This window comes from Ambystoma mexicanum, chromosome 3p, assembly GCF_040938575.1.
Source record: "Ambystoma mexicanum isolate Mex_15411 chromosome 3p, UKY_AmexF1_1, whole genome shotgun sequence".
In the NCBI taxonomy this organism is placed as follows: domain Eukaryota; kingdom Metazoa; phylum Chordata; class Amphibia; order Caudata; family Ambystomatidae; genus Ambystoma; species Ambystoma mexicanum.
Window position 1 is genome coordinate 529,412,892 of NC_090925.1, and position 11,207 is coordinate 529,424,098.

The 11,207-nt window shown below is 43.0% G+C and overlaps 1 protein-coding gene across 1 annotated transcript in view; it reads right to left on the reverse strand.

Annotated features, from left to right (window-relative positions):
• The window catches only part of LOC138580589 (protein-glutamine gamma-glutamyltransferase E-like), a 106,229-nt gene extending 95,331 nt beyond the window's left edge, over positions 1–10,898 (reverse strand). The window contains exon 1 of the mRNA XM_069651248.1: positions 10,760–10,898. The gene's annotated coding sequence lies outside the window, so the exon portion shown is untranslated. The remainder of the gene's footprint in view (positions 1–10,759) is intronic.
• Between the last annotated feature and the right edge of the window lie 309 nt (positions 10,899–11,207).

An 11,207-nucleotide genomic window follows, 5' to 3' on the forward strand; every position in this document is an offset into this window, starting at 1 on the left:
CTCCCTCTATGGTTTGCCAATCCATGATCCATGCTAGTGGTTTGGCCTCTATTTCATAGAGGAGCACTGTAATCACTTTCGCAGAGTAAAACTTTATGAGGGGAAAGATAGAGAATTTACATTGCATAACCTGGATCTTTTTCAGTTGTGATGTTAATTGTGTGCATTTTGCTATTATCTCCGCTTGTACTTGTCCTACATTTGCAACCGCATACAAGGTATAACCGAGATATACTGTCTCTTGAAAAACTGGTATAGATTTACCTCCCAAAGTCCACGAGAAATTACTTCTCATGGAACATTTCTCCCCGAAGATTATGATTTTTGACTTTTCGGGGTTGACTGTGAGATCGTTTCGCTTCATATAGGTTTCCAAGGCCTTTAATAGTCTTTGCAAACCTACTGGTGTGCTGTCTAACAGGACTATGTCATCTGCATACATGAGCCACTTAATTACCAACATGCCTAACTTAGCACTAACTAGTGAAAAGAATTTCATGTCTTGTCCAAAGTCTGAGAGGTAGAAATTAAAGAGAAACAGGGCCGCCATGCAGCCTTGTCTCACTCCTCTGCTGACCTTTATATAGTGTGAAACGTGACCTTCCAAGTTTAGTCTTACTCTTACTGTGTTTTCCTCGTGTAAGCTTGCTAGAATATCAATCAATGGTTTAGGTGCCCCCCGTTTCTCCAGTTTCGACCAGAGACAATCTCTATTTAATAAATCAAATGCACTGGAGAGATCGATAAAGGTTCCATACAGCTTGTCTGTGCATTTCCCCTTCCTATTCCCTGTCAAAGCTGCCAAGACAATTCCATTTATTGCGGTTAAATGGCCCCATCTAAACCCTGTTGTTTTCTTCTGACCACTCTTCTAGGTGTGCCAGTACAAAGCTTGTAAATAGCTTACTCTCGACATCCAGAGAGTGATCGGTCTGTAATTGGCTGGGTTTTTGCGGTCCCCCTTGCCTCCACAAAGCAGCCTCTGCATTCGAAAGCGGCAACTTAAGGTAAACAGCGCACTTCTCTCAGAGCGTGTACATACACACAAACTCATTCTTTTCCATAGAGTCATCGCCATGCGGAACATCGATAGAAAAAAACCTTCCCTTTGAATAATCTTCCCTTCTTGTTTCTTTTCTTTTCACTAGTCATGTTCAGTAACATCTGTGTGTTACTTGCGTGATTCGAATCCAGTGCACATCTCCTCAGTACCGGAGCTACACACCCACATGACCCTGCCTGTTCTTTGACCCTCTCGCGCTCCGAGTCTACCTTTGAGTCCACTCGATACATTTCACCACCGGACAGTTCCAATGCTGCGCTAGATGTGAGGCCTGACCAGGTGAGTGGTTCCCTTTTTCCTTTTCCGACATAATGCGTCCTCTCTGCCGTAGGGTGATGAGTCACTCAGATATGACTACCTTTATGGCATCCATTCCCTATCTGGTTTTTTTCACACAGTGCCTTTGATCATTTTCAAACCAACATTTCCCACATCTTGGACAATCTCTCATACATCTACACATTTGAGGAGGACGGCACAGTGTTGTGGGATGCACACGTGAGGAAAAGGGGGTTTCTAACTGCTGTGGCAAGCTGCCTCCTTCCACAGTGAGCATTTATTTCTTTGTCTTGGAATTATTTTATAACTAGATTTTGCTGTTTTGACTCAGCTGTCCACCCTAGATGCCAGAAGAAATATATATAGCACTAAGGTCTCTTTTGCCTTACAGGGTCCATAATCTTTGCCCTGATGAAGGCGGCCATCATTAATTTCAACTATATCCCAGCCGAAACGCAACCTTGACAAGCGGGCTCATATTACCTCCCTACCTCGGCACAATTATAACCATCAATAATTAGGCATCACCGCTTTGCCACAACTGCTTGCCCCTGTCGCGTTGGCTCAACCTGCTTCTGATTAAAGGACTTCCTAAGGCATAACCCATTTCTGACTAAGGACCTTTCCTATATATTTTAAAAAAAGACTCTGAGGACATAGAAATTGCAACATAATTAGTTTGTTGCACCGTGGCATCATTTGCCATATGATGAAAATGCTCTTTTCTTTTGAATGTCTCCATTTATTGATTAGATTAGGGAAATGCTTTTCTTTTGAAAGTCTTTAATTTATTAACACAAACGAATTTGTTTGCTGTACTATGGCATAACTCTACATGATGAAAATTAATTTTATTTCAATATCCGCACTTATGTTTTTACACAACGAAAACATTTCTTTATTGAATGTGTCTATTTTTGTTTAATGTAGAATTTTTGTTTTCTTTCCCTTACAGTTATTTCTACTGTTGGGGCTCAACTTTGTTTTACTGTTTCTATTATCAATTTTCATTGTTGCTTAGCCTTTTCCTTACCATATCTCAGGTCTTCATTAACATTTCCTATGTTTTTTCTGTTGAACATGTGTACAAATTAAACAGATCACTTTTGTTTTAAACATAGTTTTTGTTTGGCTATCTGCGTGTTTTCTTCTGGCACCTAATGCAAATGATTTGATCATAAGTTTTTCTTGAATTACTGGTTGAACCAATTAGACTTCAAATAATGTAGCCTCTGTGACTGTCACCCTAAGGTAGCAGTATACCCTTTTATGTAGATCATTTTTGCATTTGCCCTACTCTGCTACCTGTCCATCAGGGCTACTGAACCTTTTTTGTTTCACGAGATCGGATGAATTAGCATACACTTCACATGGTGCTAGACCCATATCGTGGAAATCAGGGGGCCTCACTGTAGGGATGGTTGTGGGGCTGTAACTCATGGTGGACTAGGTGGGGGTTAGATGTCTTGCTTTGGCCTGCCTGTGATGAATGTGCACAGCGAGGTGTCTGGTGCGGTCTCACTGCCTTGTAGGGCACTTTCCTTCTTGGGATAACATGTATTTGCAATAGTTATGGAACAAAGGGACATTTCTATGGGAGCTCGCAAGCTGGGTCTTTTTCACCATCAGTGCTTGGGCCTGTGTTTACTGTGCAGCTATGCAGGGCCAACATTTTCTGCCATAACTACAAAGATTATGCCTCCTCATATGTGTCCACTAACTCTACCCTTTTATGTTTAATATTGTGTTAGTGCAGGGTTTCTCAGCACGGCCCTCTCCCCTCTGGTACATCGCAAGTGTGGTCATGGAATCTGCCTTCCTCTAAAGGGCCTGGGGGGGGGGGCAGGGGGGGAGAGGTTCACTTCTTTCCCAACACTGTCCAAAGACACCTGCGATAAACTAAAGGTAATTCCGGATCACTATCAATTGTTTACAAAAACACAGACTCTTTTAACCTCCCTCCTGGTGCCAGGTACCCAGACCGCAGCCAACGCAATGTGGCTGCATATTACCAGGTGGGAGATGCTTCAGATGGCGAACCAGACCGAGCAGGGTCTTAACTCGATAAAGAGCGAATTAAGCACAATCTGGCTTATGACCCTCCAAAACAGATTTGCTAATGAGGAGGCCCTAGAGGTAGACATCTCATAAACCCTGTGTATTAATACCGTTGTTGGTAATACCAACTGATTTTTGCTGGTGGGAACCTGCCAATGGATGGATGTAAATCAGGTTCCCCCACTGGCAAAATTGTACTCTGCCGGTCTGGAAAAGTGCTGGTATTCGGAAAACACTGGCACTTTTTTCCAGGCTGCCAGATCTCAATGACCCCCCCAATATGCCAGCAGTTAGTAAAAGATTCAAGTCTGTTTTCAGTCTTTTTCAGCTTTCATAATGCCCAGCTTTTGCTATTGGAGTCCAATTTAGCAAATCTAGGGACGGGTTTAGATAAAAGGGTAATTGAGTAGGAAGAAGATGAGTAGGGTAGGTGGTGAGGAGTTGGGGAGTTAGATTTAGGGTTTAATGTGGATAGGAGTCAATACTTTCAATATAAGGTATGTGACACATTCTGTGCTTTGAAGTGGGTGAATTACACATGCCATTAGGTTATTCTAAGAATCATGAATCCCTGAGAGTGAGAACAGTTTGGGTGATTGTGGGAGTCACACACACACGTGGCTTTTGGTTTAGAGAGAAACGCCAAGGAGTCTGAAACAAAATACAAGTGATTGTGGGAGGAAGGGAATACCAGGCCTTCTGTCTTTAAATTACTGTAATTGACACACATCCAACAAGAAAGAAATTCTGTACTGGTTGTGGTTCACACTAGGGATGAGGAGGAGAAGGAAAGATTTTGTGTCTGTAACTGGTTCAAAACCCACACTCATGCAATATTTGTGGGGGAACATAAAAGAGATTCTGTGAAATGAGAGTTATAATTCAGCAGACATCTTTTGAGGTTTGTGAACAGCACACTTACCATTAGGTGACCTTGTTTGGAGGAGTAGGAGAAGAATCCCTGAGCTCATCTTGTAAGAGACACATGTTCATGCAATAATTGTGGGAAAAGCATCAGAGATTCAGGTGGGAATTACAGTTCAGTGTGTGTTTCTTGAATTGAGTGAATGGCATCCATGCCTTTGGGTGACACTTGGATGCAGGAGGAGGATGTGCAGATGCTCCCTGGGGCAGATTGTGTGAGACAAAGGCTCCATGGGGCAGCTTTTCTGAGACAAAGGCTTACAAGAAAGATATTTAAAGGAGATTGTAGCAAAGATTCAGGAGGGCGGGAGTTACTATTCAGTGTCCGTCTGTGAAGTGAGTGAATGACAGACGTGCCTTGGAGTAACATTTGGGTAAAGAAGGATGAGCAGCAGTGAATCCCTGAAGTTAGCATGTAAGGGGAATAAACCCACTTGATATGTTTGGAAAAAAGTGCCAGAGTTTCAGGGAGGTGGGAGATATACTATTCAATGAATAACAAACACATTTGGATAAGTTAGGATTCCCCAAATGGGGTAGAGCCAGTGAGTGATGTGTTGTGTGTGGTCTTCGCCTTTCAACTTGCTTACAGGTCCACGAGTTTGCCAATATACTTCTTATTGCAGGTGAAGATTAGAAACAAAAACTGGAAGGGCACAGGAAAACTAGAGAACCAGAGAATGAAAACCAAAAGGAAGCAAGGAACACCCAGATAACCAATGAAGCTCCGAAAGAACAACACCCAAAAAACAGGAAACAGCACAACTCACCACTACAGTACATCCAAAATACAGGTACACAAAACAAGAATTAAAAGCCAAAGGACATCCAAGTCATATGCTTGACAGTAATATTTTTTTCCTAAAACAAAAGGGACATTAAAGAAGACTAAAAACATAGTAAAGGTCAAGTAGGCCTTAGCGATGAGGCATCATTATTTGGCTAGTTACCTTCACCATTTTAACAGTTTTACTTTTAAATATAGTCACACATTTGGGGTCATCCCATCCATTTGTGTTCACTTAAACAAACACCTTAACGTAACAAACCTGTGGATACAATTGCTGGCATCCCTGGGCAGTAGATATCTAATAATAATATACATAATTATAGAATGCTCTTTAGTCAGATGGACCTCTGGAGCTTGAGAGGACTTTTCATTAACTGATTTATTATGTAGGGCAAATGTAATTGTAGGGCACATGTAGCGAGGTACCACAGACAATCGCACACAAACCAACTGGCCATAAAAGATCTAAGAGCATGGTTGTGCCATTCTAAATGCACCACAAGATTTTTAATATGAGGTATAGGGTGGAATAAATTATAGCCCAAAGCGAGGGTGGAAACCTTGGGTGCGGAGAGTGCGATATGAACTGCATGAAGAATGTGTGGGTCAGCATGATCTTGAGCCTACCCCTGTGCCAGTCCCTGAGTTTCCCAGGTGCACACAATAATGATAGAGTAGTATTGTCTTACAATAGTAACTAATGAGGAACGTGACCTTAATTCCCTGGAGAGATCAGCCCAGCTGACCCCACGTGATGGAAGATGGATGGGGCTGGGGCCAATTTCAACCTGGCATCCCATATGGAGCAGGCCGCCCATGTATAGGGTCTCACCAACAAGCCACTGTATGTATGACGTAGTAATGACAATGTGTTGCCTTCTAACCTTCTATCAACAAAAGAGAGGCCCCCACGCTAGTATAGGTTATAGACACATGATTCACTGGATACTGATGGGATTCTCACATCTGTGGGGACAGTGGAAACCTAGAGAACGGAAGTCCTAGGAGAATTCAACCTGACTTAATCAGTGATTCTGTTCAAGGAAACAAATTTTAATATAAATAGTAAATGTGTAAAAGCACATAAAAACTAATATACAAAAACGGGCTAAAGTGTCAAGTGCTTCACAGACAGTGCTTAGTGTTAAAAAAAAGACTGGCTTTGTGCAAAATTTGCAATTAGTCTGTATCTCATCTCTGGGATACTCTAATAGCATCCGACATACAGGTCAACATGTAAACAATTTAAGATACTTGTAACATTGATTCTTCGCTGAACATTATACCACACAATATGTACATGCAGAGACCATCATTAAACAATGTCTCTAGTTATGATGCCTAAATCAACATATATCTAAAGTGCATCAAGGTTAGTCATTACTCGTTTAGATACTGCTCAGTTGTATCTGTGTAAACCCAACATGTTTCGTTCCTTCCATAATTCAAACTAGTAATAGGAACTTCTTCAGGGGAATAGTTGAGCCAGGGCCAGAGGGCACCCTTAGCCTAACTAGTGGTGGTATCAGATGGACACTTGAAGAGTTGATGTTGACATAACAGTGTGAGTTTGTGGATGGTTTATCCCTTTAGGCACATAAATGAAGTGCCAATACCACTTTGTTGATGTTACATACAGAGAATTGTATCCAGTGTCAACCGTTTCTCAGTGACAGTTAAGCATCCTCAGGATACTGCACTGGGTTTCTAAGTCGCAGTTCAAAAAGGAACCTTGACTCATGTCTCTAGTTTAAATACGCAAGTTGTTCTAGTAGCAGCAATAAAGGTGGTTCATATGAGACATCAAATGGGTGGTATGGTAGATCAATCTGTGAGTGAATAATCCAAGCAAGTGCTCGAGCATTGAGACTGCTTGCAGTCCTCAGTACCTTCTGCTTATACTATTTTTTGGCAGAACGTTGTCGCGCAGCAGAGTTCTTTGCTGACATACTTATTTTGTCTGCTGTTAAAACTTGTTATCATTGCAAGAAATCTTTTTCCCTTTTTTCCCTAGCAGGTTGTATTGTCTCTGGCATGAGCATTCAGTGGTGTGTCTTCAACAGGTAATTTTAACTCTACTGATGAAAAACTCTCAGTGAGCGATGTGCACGCTTATCGGATGGGGGCTTAGTTGGTTCCTAGGGCTGGCACATTTATGGCTGACAGATGAGAGTCAGGAACTTCCAAAATTGCTGAGTGCAGGTTGTCAGCGAACATACGCCCCTCTATAATGGTAGTAGGTGTAGATGTGCATATTGTCCACACATCCAGTACATATCCATCAACGCTGCAGATAAATGTTTTATCACAACAGATGTTTGTTCCAATGGGTATAGTGCCATTTTCTCAAAAGCATGCTGTGCCACAATTCTAATTCATGTGTGCCACAACGTCTTCAGGAAGCTCCAGTAAGCCCCTGCTGCACAGCTCACTACTCATGCCACTCAGCTATTATTGGAAAACAACTGTGATGATTCGGATGGTGTCACCATATTGTATGGTATTGTATAGACATTTATAGAAGGCAAACAAAGACCAAAAGGCATCAAGGCGCTAGTGGGTGAGAGATGGGGACCAATCCATGAACAGGTCTAAAACAGATGAGTTTTTAATACTTTTCCGGAAATTAAGGTATTCGGAAATGTTGCAGAGGTCGTATGACAGGGCGTTCCAGAGCAGAGGGTCTAGCAGCGTGAATGATCTTCCTCCAGCCCTGGCACAGTGTTATCTGGGAGTATATAGCAGGGATTGATTAGCAGAACTAAGCAGACTACTGGAATTATAGGGAACAAGCCTAGACCATAAGAATTCTGTCCCAGCATTGTGAATGGCTAGATGAACGATACAGAGGATTTTAAACTTGACTCAGCTCCTAATGGGGAGCCAGTGCACTTGGCAAAGTAAGTTCAGAGAATGTTATAGTCTGGAATCTCCCAAAGCGAGATGAGCAGCTGAGTTCTGAGTGATCTGTAAACGTTGTAGTAAATCGTAGGTTGGTCAAGATAGATGCTGTTACAGTGGTCTATGGAACCCATAATGGACACAGTAACAATATTGGTCCTAGAATCAAATGGCAGGAAAGGTAAGTCTTTTTTCAAAACTTTCAGTTTGGGGTAACCCAATTGGAAAACCGCAGAGATTTGGGCCTCTCTAGAGCCTGTGGCCATGAGTTTAATCCCTAAGCTCTTCACTACCAGAGTGGGCTCAGGACAGGGAGCCCAGGGAGAATGGCCAATAGTCGCAGGTCCGAGACCATCCTATGCTGATGACACTGTCATCGCTCCTTTCCTGGCAGTGACCTCCTCCCAAGTGGCCAGGAGACTGCAGCTGCTACCTGATCCTGACACTGGAGGTGGATGTATGATGGAGGATCACATGGTGGTAGACAACCTCCGGGGAGGTGTCATTGCGTCATCGGATGAGACATGGTATGCCCCTTTTTCTTCTGAAGTTAAACCTTCACTCATGAATGCCATAATGGCATATCGTCTTGCCTCCCCTCTTCCACCTATCACAAATGTTGAAAACCTTTTGTCAAGACCCATAAGCCAATTTTCAAAATCTGACCTGCCTTGTAAAATTACAGAGAACCCCTTCACAGCATACACATACCAATCCTCCAAGACTGACTTTCCATCTAAAACCCATTCATCCTGGGTTATCAAAAGTGCACTACTATTCCCATAACCACCAAAATACTGGGACGAGGAAGAGGAGTGTAGTAATGCAGAGCAAGGAAAGCCACGAGTGCAGCCAGTACTATAGTTACTAGGAGCACACACCTGTGGCCAGGACATGTAAACCACAGAAGCAGAAAGCTTCTGGCAGGAGAGAACATGCCATCTACGAAGGTGACGGGCTGATAGTAGCTCGGCGGAGCCAACCGGGAATGGTTCGGGAACCGAGCAAAGGAAAGCTGCTCCAGTGGAACACACGCTGTGAGAATCTCGTATAAGACTCTATGGGAATGGGCAACCACATTTTACCGGCGCCTGACTTCCCAGCCGCTGGGGTTTTAATCCCCTGGTGTTACCAAGTCAGGCGCCGGTAAATATTTACGGGTCCAGCGCCAACCGGTCGGTATTACCAGCACGGTTAGAGCCGGACCCGTAATTAGGCCCATAGCCATGATGGTATTGGCTTCAGCATGAATATTTGTAATCAGAAATGTCATCATTATAGCCAGACGCAGTACACAAGTTGGCGGCTGAGGTGAAGAAGTGCATAAGGAATTGTTCTATTTGCACTTCTAGGTGTTTACTTAGTAATAATTTGGGGGGTGAGAAGTTGAGTGATGGGCCTCGAGATGTGCTCTAGCAGGTCGATGCATTGTGTATGCCAAATCAAAATGGGTGCGCTTAGGCATGCACATTTGAAACACAGCAGTAAAAGAAGCAGATTTGTGGGGTTTACAATGTATTGCACAGTTGAGGCAACCAGGGAATGTATAAGAAAAAGAAAATGTGGGACTGATGGGGGAGGTCAGTGTATGATGACAGACACCGGAGTGCGAAACCTGCCTAGCTACGCTCTGGTGCAGGTCGATCCCCATGCCTTGCTCCCTCCCTAGGTGTTAACGAATGGGAGTGGTAAGGGTCAGTAGTTAGTTGCAAATAGAGCCATGAGTATTTCACTTCTGAAATGTCACATGGAGCCAACCTCGCTCAACTTGACTGCTTCTGAGCGCCCTCAGTCAACGTAGTACACAACAATGCTATACAGGTTTTTAGGTTTCAGTGTGCTGCAGTAAAGTGAGTGAGGTTCAGTGCAACTAAAGGGTGGGCACTGTGAACTAGGACTCAAATGAGCACAAAAGACTGTTTTTCTAGATTGGACATTTGGTTGAACATGGGCATACCTTGAAGTGACGGTGGCCTACTATTGGTTAGGTCACAGCTGAGTGGCGGCTTGTGCTCATTAAGAGATCATTAGGAACTAATACTTTTCAATAAGAGTGTCTTCTATTACCTTACAAGGGTCTAACAACTCAATGGGATGACAATACAACTCCCCAAAGTTGGACAGAGAACGTTTCACTAAGTTCAAGAACATGAAGCTATGACTTTAAACGTGCAAGGTCTACATGGACAAGTCGAACGCACCCTTTTACTGCTGCCCTTACTCTTCATCAGTAAAGACACATCTTCAGAAAGCCTTGGGTTATGCTCTAGGTTTGGGTCTATTTGACCTAAAACATTTGATCTAATCACATTTAATCGAATTTATTTGACCTTTTTTCCGTCTAAAATGCGGGGGCATACCCCCGCAATCCCCCCCACTTCCCCTCATCCTAATTTATACCCTTACCCACCATAATAAATTTGACTGGAAAAAAAGGTACAAAAATTCGATGAAATGTTTATAGGTCAATTGTGCTAAACCCATGCCCCTGCATTAATATACTGTCAAGTCTGCGAAAGCAAATGCCAAATCGTGATAACTAACTTTCTGGAATTTGTCCAAGAATCCCAAACAATACAAGGAGGCCGACATAGGGGTGGAGAAAACAAACAGACGAAAGCATTTTCAAAAAGAATGTGAAATGGAAGGGTGGTTCACAGTATGGGCTATAAAATCACCACGATTGCGCAAGGAATAATATATGACCCTCTCCCATCGCCGCCAGCGCAGAGCTAAATACTTACCGTTCTTTGTTTCTTGTCAGGCAGCCCTGGGAAGGCCCGCACCCCTGCAGCTGTGCTGCATTGTCATATATCACTGAACCATTCACCTGTTTCTTTTGGTTGCTCACAGCATTAATCCTGTCTCGATGACATTACTGTCTTAGTGGTGTTATTGTAGTGACTCATACTCTCTTGCACAAGGACGTTGTAAAACCTGCAAGGGACAAGTCACTCCCAACAAAACAGTTTTGAAAGATTAGTGCACAAGCAAAGACTGCTTATCCTTCTGCTGGAGTCATCATTTTACATCTAGGCCCCAATGCCAAGCTGATCTTATTTGTATTTGAATGTATTGTATCTATTGAACGGGGAGGACCGCTTTGATCCGAAAAATTGTTCAGAGCAACACAAAGCGGAGCAATGCCAATGAAAGGTGCTTATCACAAATTAGCAGTGGTAGACACGCAAG